The following is a 21,553-nucleotide window of genomic DNA, read 5'->3' as shown; positions in this document are numbered from 1 at the left end:
TACAGTTGTAGTCTTCTTAAGACAAGAGAAAGCACTTACTTGGACTCTAAACTCCTATACCAAACCCAGGTCCTGACCCAGGTCGTATGCAAAAGTCATCACCCAGGATTTTATTTGGACCCGATTTACCAATTTTTTTGGCTTCAGCATATTTCCATCATTTATTCGGTAGGTATCTTTATTAGCATCTTTACATATGACACCTTAGTATATCACACTACTTATGCACGTATTAACCATGACTCATTTAACAATATTCACCAAATTCTTTTCATCAGCGTACAGCTGGTATTTGCTTCTTTCATTTTCTTGCCTAGACCTCTCCTCAGCTAAACGCAAGTAAACCACTTTTTTGACTTTTTTAATTTTTAAACTAATTGGCATATACCAGCGATATATCAACTACTAAAATATCGGATATGAAAGTATATAACATCCCATTGATTCTTAAACATGATTTGATGCACAAAGATTTTATATATAAATGAGAGTCAGCTGTTCTTTATTATTATGTAGAAAATATTCAATATGGATATTTATGATTTGTTTATTAAGTTGTCATCAATATCACCACCTCTGCAGCAGGTACCGTATAGCCACCTGAGCAGGTGTCCTTCACAGTTTTTTAGCTATATCTTTTAGCTTTGGATCTTCCAAGAAAACAGGCGAGTTGGACTCAATCCTGAAAAAAGGAACACTTGCAATTACACACAATTCTTCTTTGATTAGAAGATTAAATACATAAAGAGATTTATTAGTCTTACCATTTCTCATCTCTGCTGGAGCCCAGCATGCTGTATCCCAACAATACAATGTCTTTTGAAGAATCTCAGCATTTTTTCTTTTAGGTAAATGTGGCATTCCACCTGAGCAGCAAATTTACCTTTAGTACCACATAAAAACTTTTAGTAGTCATTACACATACAGCTTTAAATGTCCATATTTCCTGCATTTGTTATGGTGTATGGATCATGAAAGTTACTTTCCAACAACAATAAATGCACATATCTTCATAGCCTAACATAATCATCATCAACATCAATCCTGTTCAGCTGCTGCTCAACCACTGGCTGGCCCAAATGTTCCCCCAGCTGACTTGAAATGATGCAGAACAGCTGAACTGGTAATTTCAGCTGTCACACAGCGATACCTTCTTTTTTGCCTTCTGGAACTGGGTGCACACCGACCTTTAGGGTTCTCCATAGAGGCAAGCATATAATTCAAGGCATGTGTGTTTGCCCCATGCTAAAATATAATTATTGGATTACTTTACCCTGTTTTGTATCTGCTGGTAAAGTGGAATTAGAGTCTGTAAGAATATACAATAACAAAAACTGTCCTTCATTTTCCTATTGCCTATATAGGTAACCTTCCTGCCACAATTTCCCCCTATTTCACAGTACCATAGTGTTGGTGGCACCCACATTGACTGAGTAGGTCTCAGAACTGTTCAGAAGGAAAGCTGTATGGAAAAAAAAGCATTTTGTTGCTTACAGACAATTTACTTAATACTAAAATTGTTCCAGGTTTGTTAATACAGCAATTACAGAACTATTTCTGTTCTCCTTACAGCAGGATCCCAGCCCAACACACTTCCACACTTCCAAAATTAGGATTATATTTCTGCTATAATTGCTGAAACTGTAAAGTGATAATGAAATAATGAGACACTAGCAGGGGTGTAGTCGTAAATAAAGAGGAGGGGGCACGGTACTATCCATGGTGAGCGCGCATGCTCTTCTTTGCTATGTAAACGTGCCCGCCCCACTACAACCCTGCCTATGTTTCACTTAAGGGGAAGAAACTTCCCATAGAGTGACGTCATGATACCAGACCTCTCCCATCGCAGGCTCCGACCTGGGCAGGTTGTGTTCGGAGAGACAACCTGCCACCGCCCTGAGCCTGCGATCTGTACAGGGGACATGGTCCACGGCTCTAGCCAATCTGCTCCCCCAGCAGAGTCCTTCTCCTGACCCTGGGGGGAGGGGGGTCAAACCAGCCAGAGCCACGGGCCACTAAATAACTCTTTGCAAAATAAGAGTGGGCACGCGTGCCCATTTCCGAAAAAAGTGAGGGCATGGCGTTCCCACCTGTGCTGCCCCACAACACCCCTGGACATCAGGGACCTACAATCATGGCCAAAAATATTGGCACCCATGTAATTATGCCAGAAAATGGTTGCAATTACAAATGCTTTGGTATTTCCATGTTTATTTGTTTTGTTGGTGCTGGAAGAACTCAAAAAAGCAAAGAAAAAAATCTTAGATATTCCACACAAATGTTCTGATTTATCAAGCAAAATTGAAAGTTCGCGTGGCGCGTATTCCTCCTCTAACCTATTCCTATTTATCAATGAATTTTCCGCTGAGAATACGCTGGCATTCTCCCGACATTTATCAACTCAAATGATCTAGCACTTCGAGGTGCGCATCTCTGGCAGCTTACAATAAATGTCAATCTTTTCCTAACAAATCGTTCTTTCAGATAGCACACATCTTCCAGTTAGCACTAAATTAAAAGGTATGATGTGTTCAAATGTTCCAAACATATATATTAGCTTAGAAATAAGCATATTTCTAAATGTCCTAATATTTTAATGACCTAATATTTATGACGGCTCAAGCATCATCAGGGATCCCTTTGCTCAGCCAATCACGGAGCACTAGAGGTGAATGGGGAGACTTGTCCTCATTTACCCCTTAGTGCCTGGGGATCCCACACTGTCAGTATGAATGCAGCCTTGGAAATAATCCTTTTATAGTGCGATAACCTGTGGGATAAAATAGTGGAATAAGTGGGATAAAAACAGGTAAAAGTTACACTAAACACACAAATTTAATAAATTGCTTTAACATTAAAGCCTCCTCTTCTACTTTGTTATAATTTATTTTTTATTAGATAGCTGTTTACTGGTGTACAAATGTAAAGGATCTTATCAATAAATGAATATGGAATGTCTAACTGTAAAAAATCAAACAGCCAAATTTCATGGACAATTACTGGCGAATTTGAAGCAGCAGTGTGCATAAAAATGTGCATATACATGAAAAGGGTGTTGTCTACCTTGCTTTTTTTTTGTGGGAGGAGGATGAAGAGGAAAAGGAGGAGGAGGAATAAGAAAAGGAACAGAAAGAAGAGGAATAGGAAGAAGAGGAAAAGGAAGAGGAGCAAGAGGAAGAAGAAGAGGAGGCGGTGGCTCTTGTTTGGTGGGTAATTCTAATCTATGTTGCTACAATTTATTCTTTGCTTACCATTAAGCACAATAGTTGCTTTTGTTTTTTAAACTTTGAATGTTTCAAAGTCCATTTTGCAATTAGGAAGTCTATGTTAATGCTATGTTATTGTGTTTGTAGCTATATTGTTTCATTGCAATAATATGTCTTTATTACCACCTTTAAATGTTTGTTCTGCATAAATATTTTCCAATCCAGTTTTACACCCTTGATAGGTCCAAATTGCATATTGGTTTTGTAAGTATTTTTTTAATGCAATTTTTCTTGGGCCACTTTTTTAACTATTTTGGAAGGCTGGGTTTACATGTGTTTAATGTTTGTGTGTATTTATTTTTTTATTTTGTCATGTAAATTTAGTGGTGTCTGTGTGGTCTCAATATTTTAATGTGACCTTTTAGAAAATGTTTGTTTTGTGTTTATTTTGAATAAAATTGTTTTAAACATGTTGTAGTTTTTTTGTTGTTGTTTGTTTTTATGTGATTTCTTTTACAATCTCCCAGGATCTTTTAACCTTGGGTGATCCAACAGACCTACAATTTAACAAGTAAATTGTGATTGTTTTTAATCAATTCCTTTCTATGAATTGTTGAAAGGCTAAAAACAGCACAATTGTCTTATTAAAACTTGGTTGTTTGATGCGCATTGTTGTGCGCCATTGCAGGCCCGCATTGTGCGCAAACTGTGTTTTATCAGTTGAAAATTGCGCCAGCCACTTTTGCAGAGAAGGATCATTGTTCGGGTAAGTTTTTCCTTTTATGTGTTTGTTTTGCTTCATGTGTAGTCATGTGTGCACATATACCGTATTTTTCGCCGTATAAGATGCTCCGGAATATAAGACGCACCCAACTTTAAAGGAGGAAAATCTAGAAAAAAAAAGATTCTAAACCAAATACTGTACTATTCCCCTTCTGATCACTCATGTGCCATTCATACCGTATTCCCCTTCTGATCACTCTGTGCCAATTTAAATTCCCCTTCTGATCACCCTGTGCCACCCTTCTGATCACTCTGTGCCAATTTAAATTCCCCTTCTGATCACTTATTGGTACCTTTTTTTCCGCCGGGGAACTCCGTTAGGGCAGGGATCAGCTTGCTTCCAGCGTGCTTCCGGGTTCAGAATCGCGGGGGCGCGTGTGCCGGCTTCTTCTAGCTCTGCAGGAAGGAGGAGACACACGCTGCAGCCAGCATCGAGCAGAGGAGAGGAGACGCACGCAGGATCGGGGTATCGAGTGAGTATGTTATTTTAAATTTTTTTTTTAACACAGTGTTTGTCGTATAAGACGCACCAACTTTCCCCCCATCCCCCCTTTTTGGGGAAGAAAAAGTGCGTCTTATACAGCAAAAAATACGGTATGTATGTATGCATTTATATGTGTGTACATACACATATAAAAGAGAAATTATAGGAAGAAATCAGCAAATAGGTTCTTTTTGGCATGTTGCTTAACATGCTTCCAATTGAAAAGATTGCCTATTTCTTCCTATGATTGCTGATGTCATGGGGTTGGCTCAAAGAAACATTCATGGATGATATTGTTTCTGGTTAAAGGAGGAATCCACCTTTCTTTGCTTCCACTATCAAGCTGATGTTAGTGAATATATAGTGGGCCAGGGTCTAAAATGGCATTCAAACCTGCATAAACACCCTGAAAGGCTGTAAAAGCAAGAAATATGTTTGGCACAAAGTGGAAGTTTTTTTTTTACTAGTACTTTTTCATGTGCAAACACCTAAATAATGCATACAATCCAGTTTAATGAGCAAAATTAGGATGAGCCTGTTTGGCTAGGAAGTGTGCTTGTATACAATATGGCTAAGATCAGGCAGCACAGCACAATGAGAACAAACCTATAACACTACTACAAATGAACAGAGGAGTTGTAAAGAACAGTGGCAGCAAATCAACATGTGAAGTGAAGTATGTTAAAGGAAAACCACAGCTTATTCAGCAAATGTCAGACTAATAAAAATTAAATAAATAAAAGAAATAAAAACTATTTACATAATACATTCAAACAATATGTGACAATTTGACTTTGAGAATGGGACAAAGGCAACAAGGGGTCAAGCACCAGTTTGGAGTGGAAACCATGCATACACTTGACCTAATTATTTGTGGATAAAATGTCAAAACATTGCTAAAGAATTGCCAAACAACAGAAACCAAATTACAAACCAGGCACAAAAACATTGCAGCAACGGATGAAACTAACAATAATGAGGATTACAAAGTCACATCAATGCATACCATCCAAGTAAACTTACTTGATTAACCCCCCCCCCCCACATACCAGTCCAGGTAAAGTAGTAATAATGAAAATGCATATGTATTTATATACATTGAAATGTATTTTGTTATACACACACACACAAGTGAAATCACTAAATGTTCCTTGATACATGTATTATAACATCTTTGGCAACAATCTTTTTTTCAAATATTTGATTTCTCTAAAGCCAAAACTTTAATGAAATTTGACCCAAAATGCTTTTGAACATTTTTTTACATTCATACTATTGTGTGATAAGATGACATATTATAAAGTGCTAAATATTATATATACAGCTTGATATTATTAGTTTGCAGTGTTGCAGTCCAAAAAAAAAAAAACATTAAAACAACAATAACAGCCATTCTAACTACAAATGAAGCAATTTTCTGAATTTGGGATAATGTAACATAAAAATGTAGCACTTACCAAAAAAAAATCAAGCACTAAAGATTCAAATTGACCTGTATTGGACTGTAGGTGCACACAGAACAGGGAGCAGATGCACCCTAATTGATTGCTATGACATCACCATTGACAGAGCTTAACAGATTCACCTGAATCACGCAGCTGAAAATTAATCGCCTTAATTGGCGAATTCCCAACCCCACTGCTCACTTATCAATGCTGTAAGCTGGCAGGTGAGTGCACTAGCACTCTGCACTGGCTCGTGGTAATGCGCCGTGGCCAGTGGAGCGTATATGCGCTTGGCGAGCTTAGGCGCATTAGCTTGATATATCAGGTAAAAAAATGTCAAAAACGACCTGGACAAAATTATTGGCATGCTCAACTTAATACTTGGACAATGGGCCTTACAAAACATTTATAATTGCAACAATTTTCTGGGAGAAGTGATGCATTTTTGGCCATGATTGTATTTATTAATATCTTGTTTGTTTGTTATCTGCAGTAATACATATCTGCAATCTCAGGAGCAAGTCTCTAAATTAGTGTTTGAAGCTTATTATCTTGTCTGATTGTTGTAAGGGGGGGAGAGCAGAACAAAATGTCTCAGATTTAGAAGGTTAAACAAAAAATATTGTTTTTTTAAGAGATCTGTAATGGATAGCTAAGTAGAGCAAGGGGGTTGAGAGGAACACACAATGATTATGTATTCCATTCATTCTATTTTACTTTTACTGACAGGAAGAAGGAAATTAGGCTTGACCCCATATTAATGCTAAAATAACAGAAACACAATAACAAACTCATAGTTTAAAAACTATGTCTTGTATCAGAAACTTAAACATATTGCAACATAAAACTCCTAATTCCCTTCGGCTTTCAGTAGTAGTAATCCGAGTGCTACCATTTCTGCCCCCTACTTCCAAGTAACTTGTTTGTTTGTAAGAACATTCAGGTCTAGTTTACCCCATTCATTCTAAAAAAAAAGAACATTGTACCTTGCCAATGAAGTGCGTTGTAGAACTGCACATTCACAATACCACACTGCCATTTTTTTTTTCGTATTTGGTATCCCAATCAAGTGAATTGTCTGGCTTAACGCATGTTACAACATGGTGTGATGGACGCCCTCTCAGCCCGCACCCCTGTGCATAGACTTTCCAGCACGCTTAGCACAGTCCATGCACTAGCAGGCTGAGAAGGGCAGTCACGGGGCAAGGTTAACCACTCTGTTACCCCTTGCCAAACACACCATCACTGGTAGACTGCCACCATGTGCTTAGATGGAAGCACACACCATTACCCTTGACAACCGCAGTTATACTTCTGCTTTCTTTAATGTCACCTGCTGCCACTCCAGACAGGGATGTCTCAGTAATCACAATGTTTATAGTAGCATTTCAGGTTAGCAAGTTACACTATTTCTACTTAGAGCATTCAGAGATTCAGGTTACACTTTTTATAGTGTTTAATAAGTAAAAACGTACAAAAACAGTGCATAAACATATACAGAAAAAGAAAGACTAATCTAAGAACAATAACAGCACAATAGCAACAGCATAAAAAGGGAAAACTGGGAAAAAAAAAAAAACTTAGGTAGAGTTGGTTTTCCTGGTCCAGGTTGCTGTAAAAAGTCCAAATTATTAGCCAGTCACTGGGCTCCCCGCAGTGCTCAATGTGTCAGTGCCGTTGTCCTTAGCAACAAGATGGCATCAGTGAGAGCTCCTTCTGCTAGGCTTACATGGCTTTTTCTATGCCAACCACTCTACTAGCCTTATCTGAGTTTTATAACACCTGGAGACACAAAACTCAAACTTTTACAATGGGTGTTGTAAACTAAAAGAATGCTTGTTGTGAGATCAAGAAATAGGGTACATTTATGGGCCTGGTCTGTTACAGAACAAGGACTAGACAATTGTTTAAATTTAAAAGGGGAGACCAGAAATTAATGCTATCCCCAATATCACATAACCATCCATCACAGCTTTGGCTGGACACATTTTGTCATGTTCACCTTGTCTGGAAGATGGGAATCGCAAAATTTTGTAGTTATTAGAAGAAAGAAAAAAAAGTAAATCTTCCAGTTGATGGCAGTGACATCTGTCTAAAGTAGCGGCACATGTAGCGATTTGTTACTGATTTATATTCAAGTGATTGCAAACTCCAAAGGTCTGATTTATTAAAGCTCTCCAAGGCTGGAGAGGATACACTTTTTTCAGTGAAGCTGGGTGATCCAGCAAACCTGGAATGGACCTTGTCCAGGACTGAAAACATTTGCTAGAAAATAGCAAATGACTTTAAAGAAATCCATTCCAGGTTTGCTGGATCACCCAGGTTCACTAATGAAGGTGTACCACTCCAGCCCCTAAGAGCTTTAACCCCCTAGGGGGTATTCCCAAGTGTGGCCTGGGGTAAAAAAACATGCTAAAAGCGGTAACCCCCAGCCACACTCGGGTAGCTAAAAATAAGAATAAAACGCTTACTTGGTCCCATCGGCATTCTCCGGCATCCTGCTCATTCATGCCCATCCTTAGGTCACATCCTGTGCCTTCAATCTTCTGCTGGCGAGTGCACAGACGTTCCCGGGAAGTTCCCAGTAATATCGGTGCATGCGCCGGAGCGTCCGGGAGGCGGGAAATTTAAAATATTTTGTATTGGATTTAAAATATCTGTTGTGAATCCAATACAAAGTAATCATTATATAATATATATAAAAAATTTCATTATATATACTACTGTACAGTTATATTACAGGTATTAGTATTTTAATGCACCCTTGTTTTAACAGATTTTTGTGTTTATTTATTTTAAGTTTATTAATAAATTTATTAAATATTCGACATATTTCGGTTTCAAGTTATGCCTAAGTATTATAGGCCTACAATGTAAAATACATTTCCATGCAAAACAATGTTGCGCTTTTGGCGTAAAAATAGAGCCTTCAAGAACATTTCTAAAGCTGGACGGACCAGATCTGGGAAGATGGACCAAAGCTGTAATAAATGATTGACAAGTGGCAATGGATGCAATCGTTTACTCAAGAAAATTTTACTTAAACTTCCCTGCAGGCAAGAAGCCAATATACTCTCTTCTCTTACCAAGATTAATAGATGCCTGCTTCCCCCTCCATTCTCCTTTCATCTGCGTCACTGCAGGACTCAGCAGTGACCTTGGGGTTGGAACAAGGAGCCATGGCAAGCCCTGAGAGACACAGGATGCAGGGCAGGAATAAGCTAGATGGGTTCACATGTATAAAGGAATAAAATGACACTAATTTTATAGGCACTGCTGGGTAAAATGCAGAGATTCAAATGCAATAGATTATGTAAATGGTTATTCATGTAATTTCAACTCCCTCACTAGAGGTTATTGGAGCCAAGACCAAATCTAGAATGCATTGCTTGACTTGACATCCACTCACCATCACTATTTTAACTCCGTAATTTATTTTTATCTTGCTTTTAAAAGGACAAACATAGCTTTTTTTGTCATATGACTTGGAATTACACTGATTAATTCCTAATGTTCAACGAATAGGCTGCATGGTCTAAGAACTAGGAGAACACATCAATGAGAACTTCTAGTTCACAACTGCAATGTAGAATACCATTCTCACAGCATTAGGAAGTGGTCCCTGATAATGGTAATATAAAGCTTGTGGTCATCTGATGGTTAAAAGAAGCGTATTCTCAATTAAACATGGCAACTGACTTTTGCAAATGTCAGTTACCTGGCTGTATTTGGCATCTTTTTAAGACACTCAATCAGAGAAAGAATACTACAGAGTCATAGCTCCCCTTCTAAATGCTTGTTCCAGATCGGTGGCTCAAAGAGTACTAAAGTCATCCGATGAGCATATCAGCCAAAAATGTTCAGCAGGAGAAATCAGGGTGTGCAGCTTCCATACTTCTCCGGCATTTGTTCACTTTAGATTTTAATTCTGTTGGAAGCAATATTAAAAGCTGAATTTACCTTTGAGGTGTAAAAACACCTTCCCTTCTGACTGTTCCATATGCAATCTTTTCTCTTATGGCTTGGCCCACCTCCACCTCATTGCCGTATATAAAGGTGCAATCTATTGGGTGATAGCCGACTTCCAGGGCCACTTTCACACTTTCTTTGGGAAGACTCTTGGGGGTCTAACAAAAACAAAACAAAAATACCAGAGAAAACATACAGGGAAAATTCCATTTAACTTTACATTGTTTGTAAGTTTTTATTTTTCATTTTTAATATATTACACAAATATACATTTCACAACTACACCTTGAATGTACAGGGCATCTTTAGCACTCAGTTTCAAGCATTCTGATGACCAAGCTCTGCACAGTTTGCTAGCCGATTTCCAGGTTTTGTAAAATAAACTATTAAGATTTTTCTGTTTTTGCCAGGGAAAAAAACTATTTTTTAGAACATGGACCTTCAGTATAAAGCAATCTATACATTTATATAGGCTTTTGCTTGCTGTGCAGCATCCTGCCCTTATTTGTCCATTCATGTAAGGTTTTCTACCTTAAAATTGGGCGAAAAAAGGGGAGACATAGCCAAACATGCTTTGTTTTAATCATGCTCTGAATTGACTGATGGGAGTCAGGTAGATCCAACACATTATTGCAGTAACTTTAGCAGCAATAATTGACATTTAGAAGACGCGGGGCCGGATTCATCAAGCAAAATCACAAGTTCGCTCGTGCGCGCACATTCGCAATCCTGCATTGGACCCCTCAAACCTATTTATTAACGAATGTTCAGCCGTCAAGAATATGCTGGCGTATTCTCCGGGCATTTATCAACTGAAATTATCAGGTGCGCATCTCTGGCAGCTTGACACTAGCAAGCTTGCGTTAAAAGTCAATCTTTCCCTAAAAAAAAAATCATTCTTTCAATAGGCACACATCTTCCAGTTAGTACTAAATAAAAATGTATGATGTGTTCAAATGATTCAAACATATATATTAGCTTAGAAATAGGCATATTTTTAAATGCCCTAATATTTTCAGGTTTGGAAAGAGTTTACTGATTTCAGCTGTAAACTTAGGATGCCTGACATGAGTATCCACCTGGTGATAAATCCCTGAGAACTCTGGCAGGGCAGACCTTGGTTTTGCCAGCAGACTAGATCATCCACCCACGTTCTTATTTGCTTCTATAGATATATCTTTATATAAATAGATATCTATCTATCTGTATATATATATACATACATACATATTTACATGTATGAATATCTATAATATATAAATACATATAAATATGGTATAAAAATATGAAAAGATATATATATTTATAACTAAATATGTCTTTTCATATTTAGGCTTGGTCTACACGGACTGCATGTAAGCATTTCTGCAACGTTTATATGCATTTCTATGTGCTTTTACAAGCTTTTTAAGAAAGCTTCCATTGAAAACAATGGGGGCTTTTTAAAGTGTTTTTAGCAGGTTTTTGGAATCTGGACGCCCCTTTAATAAGGAGACTCTCAGATCTCTGCCACCCCACCCTGGGCGGGAAAACGTAAGGCAATTGGCAGAGTGCAATAAAAGGCAAAAAAAAAAAAAATGAAACAACACGGTAGACAAGAAAATCCCGAAGACAGGAAAAGAAGACTTGTCACACTGCACGAAAGAGCTACTACATCTAGAGCTTCAGAGACACTACAACAGCATGAGGCCGACTACAGGACAAAAGAGATAGATGTACTACATCTAGAGCTTTAGAGACAGTACAACAGCACGAGACCCGACTACAGGATATGGATGAAAGAGCTACTACATCTAGAGCTTCAGAGACAGTACAAAAAGGTGAGATCCGACTACAGGATAAAAGATATTGAGCTACTACATCTAGAGCTTCAGAGACAGTACAACAGCATGAGACCCGACTACAGGAAATGAGAGAAAGAGCTACTACATCTAGAGCTTCAGAGACAGTACAACAGCATGAGACCCAAATACAGGAAATGAGAGAAAGAGCTACTACATCTACAACAACGTGAAACCCCGAGTACAGGAAATGAGAGAAAGAGCTACTACATCCAGAGCCTAAGAGACAGTGCAACAGCATGAGGCCCGACTACAGGATAACAGAGATAGAGCTACTACATCTAGAGCGTCAGAGACAGTACAACAGCATAAGACCCGAGTACAGGAAATGACAGAAAGAGCTACTAGATCTAGAGCTTCAGCTACAGTACAGCAGCATGAGGCCCGACTACAGGATAATAGAGATAGAGCTACTACATCTAGAACTTCAGGGACATTACAACAGCGTGTGACTCAAGCAAAAAAAAATGAGAAAGAGCTACTACACCTAGAGCTTTAGAGACAGTACAGCACCATGAGACCTGAGTACAGGAAATGAGAGAAAGAGCAACTACATCTAGAGTTTCAGATACAGTATAACAGCGTGAGACCCGAAAAGCCAAAAAGTTTAAATCGAAGTCTCCTGGTATTAGCAAATACATCGGAGTCTTAGAAAGAATTTTTCTAATAACATCAGAAACTACAACTCATGTTTCCAAATGACATCAATGACAAATTTACCATAAAGTGGAAATTTGAAAACAAACTAATAGAAACTGGCTAAAGGTGCACCTACATCTCAGGAACAACATTTCAGGTTGTCTTAAAGTTACAAAGAATGATTCATGAGCACATGTTCCTATTAAAACATTCAAAACAGCATTGAAACATATGCCATTAATTTAGGTAAATGTAATTTAATTGTATTTTAATTTATTGTATTTATACTTTTAAAACCTGATAAAAACATATTGAATGAACACTAGAGCTTTATTTGATTCCTTTTCCTGTATAATATAAAATTGCAATAAGTAAATACCTGGGCAACATCGGGTAATCAGCTAGTGTATAATAAAAATATATGAAAAAATTGGATGTATATATATGTGTGTGTATGTAATTTCCACCATCACTCTAAAACCCATGGATACATACATATGACTGAGACTCATGTGAGTGCATCAGTCATCTTTGTACAGCACTGTGCTATATGTCAGAGCTATATTTGGATGTATGTGTATATGTCATCACTAGGAAATGCATAGAGACATTTCAACCAAACTTGCTATGTTCCACCGTCACTCGGAAATGAATCGACACATTTTAATCAAACTTGCTAGACATATGACTGAGACTCATGTGAGTGCACCACTGATCCTTGTACAGCGCTGTGTTATATGTCAGAAGTATATTTGCATGCATGTATGTGTGTATGTATTGTTCAGTGACAGTGTGCCTTTTGCCTAAAACTAAAGCTTTATTTAATTCCTTTTCCTGTATAATATAAGATTGCAATAAAAAAAAAAACCTGGGCAACACCGGGTAATCAGCTAGTGTATAAAAAAAGTGTAGTGGCGAGCTTGTGGGCATTCACGCGATATATCAGCCCCATAAGTAAGGCCCTGATTAAAAACTTGTGTTATAATAAGATCTCTATGTGAGTATAACATCGTTGATTTTATTGCGCTAATTTTTTGTTAAACTGTCAACCTAAATATTTTAGATTTCATAAACCTAGTGGTAATATTAGCCCCCCTAGCATTCTAATTCGGTCAGTTTTTTGATGCAAAAAGTGATCCTAATTTTTTTGCATACAAATTTTTGTTTATATTGTGGGCCTGTAATTCATAGGATTAACTCCAGGGTATGATAATATTTATTTATTATATTATAATCATAAATTATCATATAATACATATTATAAATAATTTTAAAAAATAATGAAATAATAGACAACAATGTAATCTTAAAATAAAAAATTAAAAATGTACTTTTGTTTTTATTTTATGTTGTGTGGTGGTTTTTTACTGTAAAAACCATTTAAAAGCAGATTACATTGTAATCTGCTTTTAAATTTCCCGCCCGGCCACACCCCCCAATACATCACCACTCGCATCACCCGGAAGAGGTCGTATCCTCCCGGTTGATGCGAGTGGGGATGTCCCGCCCACCTCACCCCGCCGCTGCAGCTGCTGCTCTGCATCTCCAGGGAGACTTTCTGCATTGTGCATCTTCCAGGAGATGCGAGCAGCAATAGCGAATTCCAGGGGTGGTGCCAGCTGGCATCACCCCCAGAATTTACTATTGCTGCTCGCATCTGCAGTGAGATGTGAAGCACAATGCAGAAGTCCTGCATTGTGCCTCGCATCTCACTGCTGATGCGAGCAGCGGCGTGGCCGGGACCCGGGTGGTATTTAAAAGCAGATTACTCGGTAATCTGCTTTTAAATCTCCCACCCAACCACGCCCCCTGACAGACCAGCGCCCCGGCATCACAGCTGGAACATTCCGATTGCCGCTGGAGAGCGGGGCAAATGTAAGGGGGGTTTCTAAAGTAACCCCGAGTGTGACTCGGGATTACCGCTTTTTGCATGTAAAAGCCACCCTGAGTCACACTCGGGATTACCTCTAGGGGGGGTTAATCCTTAAAGGCTTCATCTAACAAGCCAGGCAAACTATTTGGAAACCAATTGTTTTTTCCCTTTATTGTTTCCCTGATGCAGGAACATAAGACTGTACCCTCACGAAAAGAACATTTTATATTTTGTTTTGGTTATAGTTAGATGGATTTTCCCTCGTTTCTTGTAACAGGGACAACATTTTTTAATATACAGAAATAAAAAAATGTCTTTAACGGAGCTTCCAATGGAAGTGACAACTGACAAGAGTTTAGTTTCAATACTTCTCTATCTAAAACTGTATTTTGTTTATAGAAAGGCCTGTAGCAAGAAATAGGAGCAGGGCCTCCATGACAGGGTGTAAGGGCTGCCCAGTGAGGATGAAGGGGGGGAGTAGGGGGAGAAAGAGCTAAAGGATTTGAAAGATGCTTAGGAAGGATCGGAAGGGGGTTGGTTGGAAAGATAAGGTGGGAGGAAAATAGACTCAGATATAGGAAGGCTGTAACGGAAGTATAGCACAGTTTTACAGGAAAAATAAATTATGTATTTATGGTATTTATGCAAATGTTATATGTTAATTAATATTTGATGTTAATTAACGGCTGCTTGCCAGCCAAATTTAGGTCTAATAAAGCGTTTGTGTGTTTGATGGGGTTTATGGGAAAAAGGGGGGAGGTTGGCAAGTAGTGTAGGGGAAGGTGGACAAATGTGTTATTACTTAATAACATGCTCCTTTGGTGTAGAATATAAACAGCCATGACAACATACTTTGGAAGGAATCCACTAAAGCAATAATTGATGTGGACCCATTAAAAGGAAACTTTAACTACCTTTTAGTCACCCACGCAAGTAGGTGAACTAACCCAGTATTTACCACAAAGTGGATTGTTTCTCCCAGTGTGCATACAGCAGCTCAGTATATGCCAAACTTACTACTAAAATATTGCTACAAATGATAGCATACTATTAGGTGTGCCTAATGTATGCTGTTTTATTTTTTTGGGTGCTCATTTATGAACAGCAGAGTATGCATGGCTCAAAATGCAAACAAAAGATGAAAAAATGCACTCATCCAGATGAGCACCTCTTTGCGCTGCTGTTCTTTCATGCATTATAATAATAAATCAGCCCCATAGAAGCTCCATGCTGAGCTGCACACATGATCCAAGCGGCTTCTCAAATTGTAAAGTAGCTCATCCCCACTCCAATGAAAACACAGATTCACGCACAAAAATCCAATGGTCGATGAAGTCAAATAAAAGCAACAAAAAGTTCATCAATTCTTACCAGTCAAAATTTGGTAATAAATCTAATTAATGGTGCAAACTGTTAAGCTAAGCTAAAGCAGCCATTGCCAATGGGTGGTCCGCGAGAAAATTTTGTTGGTCTGCTGCTCAGGCCGATGCACGCCCAAGCATGGTCAGGAGAAGGACCCCGCTTGGGGGGATGCACTGACCAGAGAAACACATCCCTGTACAAGTCTCAGGTGCAGGGAAGTGGGTGAGATGTGTCTCTGTACATAACCCACCCACTCTCCCATCGCAGGCTTAGATCTGCAATGGGGGAATGGGCATGGCTTTGTAACAGTGAAGTTACTATGGGGGACCGCATGTGCGGTCAGTTGTCCCCATAACCAAAAAAGTTGGTGACCACTGAGCTAAAGCATCTCTGGAAAATTTGGGAAACCTAGTTTGTCACTGCCAGATAAAAGAAAATCAGAACAACTAAAACATCCATATTTAGGATCTCTGCTACTTTCCTGCCTAGTCACAATTGGGTATAGACTTTCTTTTACTGCAGTCAATATACTGACCTGTGCTTTGTTGCACCTCAAGATTGTTTATGAATATGTAAATATATATATATATCTATATCTATATGCATAGGTATGTGTATAGGTGCGGGAATGTTGAACCCTGTTTTTCTTTGTACTGGCCATCTGGATCACCTAGGGGATGTCTTATCAGTGGTCAACCAAAGAACAATAAACAAAACAAATAATAAAACATGTCAGTACACAAGATCTAGTTCCCATAACAAACTGGTTACCAGTCGGACCCTCAAGGGGCAATTAATCCATCAAGCCAGAGTGGGCAGAAGATGGATGCATAATCAAACAGATGGGTTGAGTTGATGACCCAGCTGGACCTCTGGTTGACCCTTACATTTAGATTCCAGCAAGAGATTCTTGTATCAAATTTAGTTGGGAGGTTCATCAAATGACAGTAACCAATGCCAATCTATTGGGTGGGTGCCAACTGATGGTCATCGTACCAAACACACCCACTAATCAATCAAGGAGTCCCAATGTTACCTAATGGGACCTAAATATATAAAAAAAGGGGAGCTGGAATATAACAAAAGAGAAAAAGGGAATGATGGGAGTCTTCTTAGGGAATCTAGCTCCGGGGGTACCCAACAACATCCTATACACATTCCTGAATTGCGTGTTTATATTGTTTGGTATATGTCTCAGTATATGTTTATGCTATTATTTCTATATTGTTTGTAATATATATGTAACATTGATTGAAGTTCCTATGTGTTTAAATATCTGACAATATTGCTGTGTGTCTTTGTCTTACCTTGTTTTCTTAATTAAACTGTTTGAATGACTAGCTATTATTTGTGCATGAACCTTCTTTAATTGAATATCTATATACATTGATAGGGGATATGGTTCCCATATTTACGCAGATAATTAGATAAAATATACCTAAATAACAGCTTTTTGTGGGATGGATTACACTACAGGTATACATATCTGACTATAATTGGAATTGTAACTGGTCATACTCTCCATACACTACTACATTGCTATTGTGCATCTATTGATACCCCGTTTCCCCAAAAATAAGACGGTGTCCTATATTAATTTTTGCTCCAAAAAATGCACTGGGGCTTATTTTCAGGGGATGTTTTACTTTTTGATGAACAACAATCGACATTTATTCTCAAACAAAATAATCAACATTTTTTCAACTATAGTAATGTCATCACATTCTGGAACATCATCATGCCTCTCCAAACCCTGAAATCCATCTTGAATTTCTTGGGACTTTCCTTTAGAACCATTGGCCTCAATTTCTCATCTCTAGCAATAGCGCAGCACCTCTGTTTATTTATATTGTAGTCTATTTTTGGGGTAGGGCCTATATTTTGAGCATCCTCAAAAATACAGAAAAATCAAGCTAGGGCTTATTTTCAGGTCGGTCTTTTTTTCAACAAGGAAACAGGGCAGAGATATCTTATATTGGAGTGTATTTTTGTACCGTTACTTAGGCCTAATTTAATAGTAACTCAGAAACTACATTTATCTAGAATCAGTCCAGTGGGTTCTGGCTCGCACCGAGTTTACAGAGATTTGATAAACAATTGTACAAATATTATATGAAATTAAAATTACTACTACTGTCACTTTAGAATATGATTCCTCTGCTGTCAGAGAATTAAAATGTAAGAAATATGCATTTTAGCATGTTTGGGATAAAAAAGCAGCAAACGTAAATTGTGTTTACATAAAAGAGAACATATAACATCCATGAGCACATAATTACTACTAGGCACAGGTCACATTCACTTAGAAAAATATATTTTAGAGGTGGAAACAAAACAATTGAACGTCAAAGTGAAAAATTGACTTTTTTTTTTACAAATTTGTAAACGTATAATTACCAGATGAAAAAAAAGAAAGAAAATGTCAGAAAACAAACATTTTTGTGAGGAGATTAGAATGACTGAAATGTTTTAAATTCCTATGAACTAAATAGAATAAAAACTAACCATTAAAGAATAGATAGGGAGGGGGGGGCCACTGACAAAGCATTTTGTAACTTTACAGGTTTCATAGGATTTTCATTGTATCCTAAATATACTGTATGTATATATGAGTCGCGGTGACACGACAAAACACCCTGTCCGCTCTGTATGTCATTTCTATATTTTTTCTGGGTGGGGAGATATTGTATTCCTTTGACCTTTGTCTGCCTTTTTCATAGACATAGCTTGCAGGATTTAGTTGTTTGACTGAGGTATGCCAGAGCCTTTTAAACCTACCTGCACCACATTCTCCAAATTTTTCCACCCCTATTACCATACAATAACACACTGACACCTGCGGGTATGGTAAAATTGGCCCTATGGACGTTTATTAACATAACAATTTTAAATAACTCAAGCATTACAAATGACAATATACCTATTCCTTTTAAACTTTACTCAAAAACCCCCTGTCCTTGAGGGCTTCACAGCGCCACACCTTAAAATTCTTCAAAGCCATTAACCACAGGACGGGTGGGTGGGAATCGCCTCTTTATCCAACTGGCAAATTTCTGACCTCCTCTCTTTCTCCTCTATTTTATAAACTTAATTTTATCCCACTCGTTTTTTTCAATAATGACCTATAGGCACCGTACCCTTTTGAACCAGCAGCCAAGTCCTCCTGGTGAGTCTTACAAAATGATTCGGGCACAGGACCCCCGCCGTTGCTGCCGCCAATCGTCTTGCAAAGACCATGCCAATTGGCATGATTTTGCATGCAAAGTTAAGTTTGCCCAACAGCGATTGCGCTGCCTCTCCAACCTCCCTCTGCAGATCTCTCAATTTATCTCTCGAGAGCCGAAATTCCATTGCCATAGTATAGATCGCTATGCCCAGGAAAGACAGCTCCCTCACAGGACCCCCAGTCCTTTCCGGGGCCAACAGAACCCCAAAACAGTCTGCGACATATTGAATTGTGTCTAATAGCACGCTGCAGATACGTGACCCCGGGGGGCCTACACAGAGGAAATCATCTTAGTAATGTAGCACCGAAGGAAGACCCACCAAATCCTTTACTAGCTATTCCAAAAAAGTACTAAATGTGTTGAATAAGATACATGACACTAAACAGCCCATGGGATGGCAGCAAAGTTACAGCCTAATCACCAGTGACTTTCCGGATGAACCAGAAGCAGGCGAAAAGGCACCTCTATGCCCACCTTGGCTAAAACCGCTCCTTTCCCATACTTCTGGACCTATCTAACCGCCTCATCAAATGACGCATATGACACTGAACACAGCTCAGGATCAGTAGCCACATTCACTGATTCAACCCACATCGGACAGGAGAGGAGATGAATCAATCCAAACTTAGCTTCCCTTTTGGGCACCAGGCCCAATGGGTATACCACCAATCCGCCGACCGAGGGGTCCATAAACGGTCCAACCATGCACCCCAAACTCACCTCTTTGTACAACTTTGACCTCACTACCCCAGGGTTGGCCAAACTTGATCGCAAGTTTTTTGGCACTGGGTCATCACACGCACCCAAAGGCCAATGTCCTTGTGATCCCAGCTCAAAGACGGCCCCACCCCCATGCGTTGCCTAAACTGCTCGTCATACTTAAGCCATGCCTGACCCCAGTAAATCCTATATGCCTCACTAATGCCATCCAAATATACAAAAAGCACTGAGCAACGTCCCGGCGTTTTTTCCCCTAATACACTCGCCAAAATGGAAAAGGTCTGAAGCCATTTTCCAAAAGTCTACGGTATGAGGCGATGCTGCTGAGACTCCTCCACCCCAGTCTACCATCACTTGCCCCAACTCTATCCAAACTAAAACGTTCTGAAGGAAGCAGAGAAAAAATTTCCGCATATTCACCTCGCCATATTTTTCCTCTAACATCCTGTTTCAGGTGTGATCCCAACGGGCCTTCAAAACACATGTATACTTCTCCCCTTGCACGGTCACCTACACTGACCTGGTCTGAATCTGCCAATCCCGGATCACTAGAACATTGTCCCACGCTTCCCCTCTCTGTTTCATCACCCCCTCACATACAGACCCCAGTCCACTGTGCAAGCCCCCTTCTCCCTGAACCTACAGCTTTGTAATTCCATTGTACCTTAAATATAAATCCAGTTACTATGACACAGCATAAAACCCTGACCCCTCCATATATCACAAGTGGACAATTTTGCCTGCCAATCTGCATTCCGTAGCAACTGGAAAAATCTGAATATTAACCTCTTACTGGCAATCACTGCATATTATTATTATTATTAAACAGGATTTATATAGCGCCAACATATTACGCAGCGCTGTACAATAGATAGGGATTGCAAATGACAGACTAATACAGACAGTGATACAGGAGGAGAGGACCCTGCCCCGAAGAGCTTACAATCTAGTAGGTGTTAGAAAGGAGAAGGTTGTGTATGGAGGATAATTTGTTGCCAACAGATCTGGCATTCCATAGACTGCCAGAGAGAGGGGGTAAGAACTTATGGGTAGGGTGAATGGGGATGAGGTTAGGAGAAGGGAATGTCTTACTGAGAGTGAATGAAAAGGCTTTGTGGGGGACCAGGGTTGGGTGAGATGTCACCAGAGAGTATCAGTAAAGTAAAAAGGTACAGGAGCACAGACAGAGAAAAAAGGAGAGAGAAAGAGCAGAGAGACAATGGGTTATCAGACTGGGGAGTGCAAGGAGTAGTGCCAACAAAGAGAGATTAAGATGAACAATACATTTTTACAGATAACTGGGAACCATATGCATACAATAAACAATGTGGCAAACTGAAGTCCAAGAGAAGCAGTCCAATAATATGGGTTCAGGTGAGGCTTGTAAACTTGTTCCAGGAGTGCAGGATGATAATTCAGTCAAAAAGATGGTTTCATGAAATACCAGTTTAGAATGGTAGCAGCAGCAGAGGATGTGTTGGAGTCCAGGTGGATAAATCAGTACAAAGGTGGAAGATAGAAGTAGTAGAGTAAAATAGTATGTCCAAATCTGTTCCAATTCCTGTGTCAATTCCCTGGATTAATTCCCATTGCACTTATAATTTGGGCACGTGACCAGGGTCTCAACGTGACCTTGCCTGTTGTTTAAATAGAAGTGCTTTGGGTTCTGATTATGGATGGACTGATCAGAGTAACAAGGAATTTGGGATATCAGTTGAACCTGGGGAGGGGAGGGGTTGGTAGGCCAATAAATATCAATGTGCAATCAATTGGAACTAAGGGATAGTGAACAGATAAATCTATGAGGAGATTAAAGTTGTTGCAATAAATTCATCTACAATGGGAGACGTACCATATACAATATCAGATGAGGGTTGCAGGGGAAAACAATTGCATACACAGGGCTGAGATTTGGCAGAATGGGAGACGTACCATATACAATATCAGATGAGGGTTGCAGGGGAAAACAATTGCAAACACAGTGATGAGATTTGGCAGAGTGGG

General features: G+C 39.0%; 1 protein-coding gene across 1 annotated transcript in view; it reads left to right on the top strand.

Annotated features, from left to right (window-relative positions):
- Positions 1-21,553, top strand: part of LOC140323244 (aldo-keto reductase family 1 member C3-like) — a 54,580-nt gene that overhangs the window by 18,622 nt on the left and 14,405 nt on the right. The window lies entirely within an intron of this gene.

Source organism: Pyxicephalus adspersus, chromosome 2 (assembly GCF_032062135.1).
Source record: "Pyxicephalus adspersus chromosome 2, UCB_Pads_2.0, whole genome shotgun sequence".
Lineage (NCBI taxonomy): Eukaryota > Metazoa > Chordata > Amphibia > Anura > Pyxicephalidae > Pyxicephalus > Pyxicephalus adspersus.
This window is presented reverse-complemented; position numbering and strand designations above follow the sequence as displayed.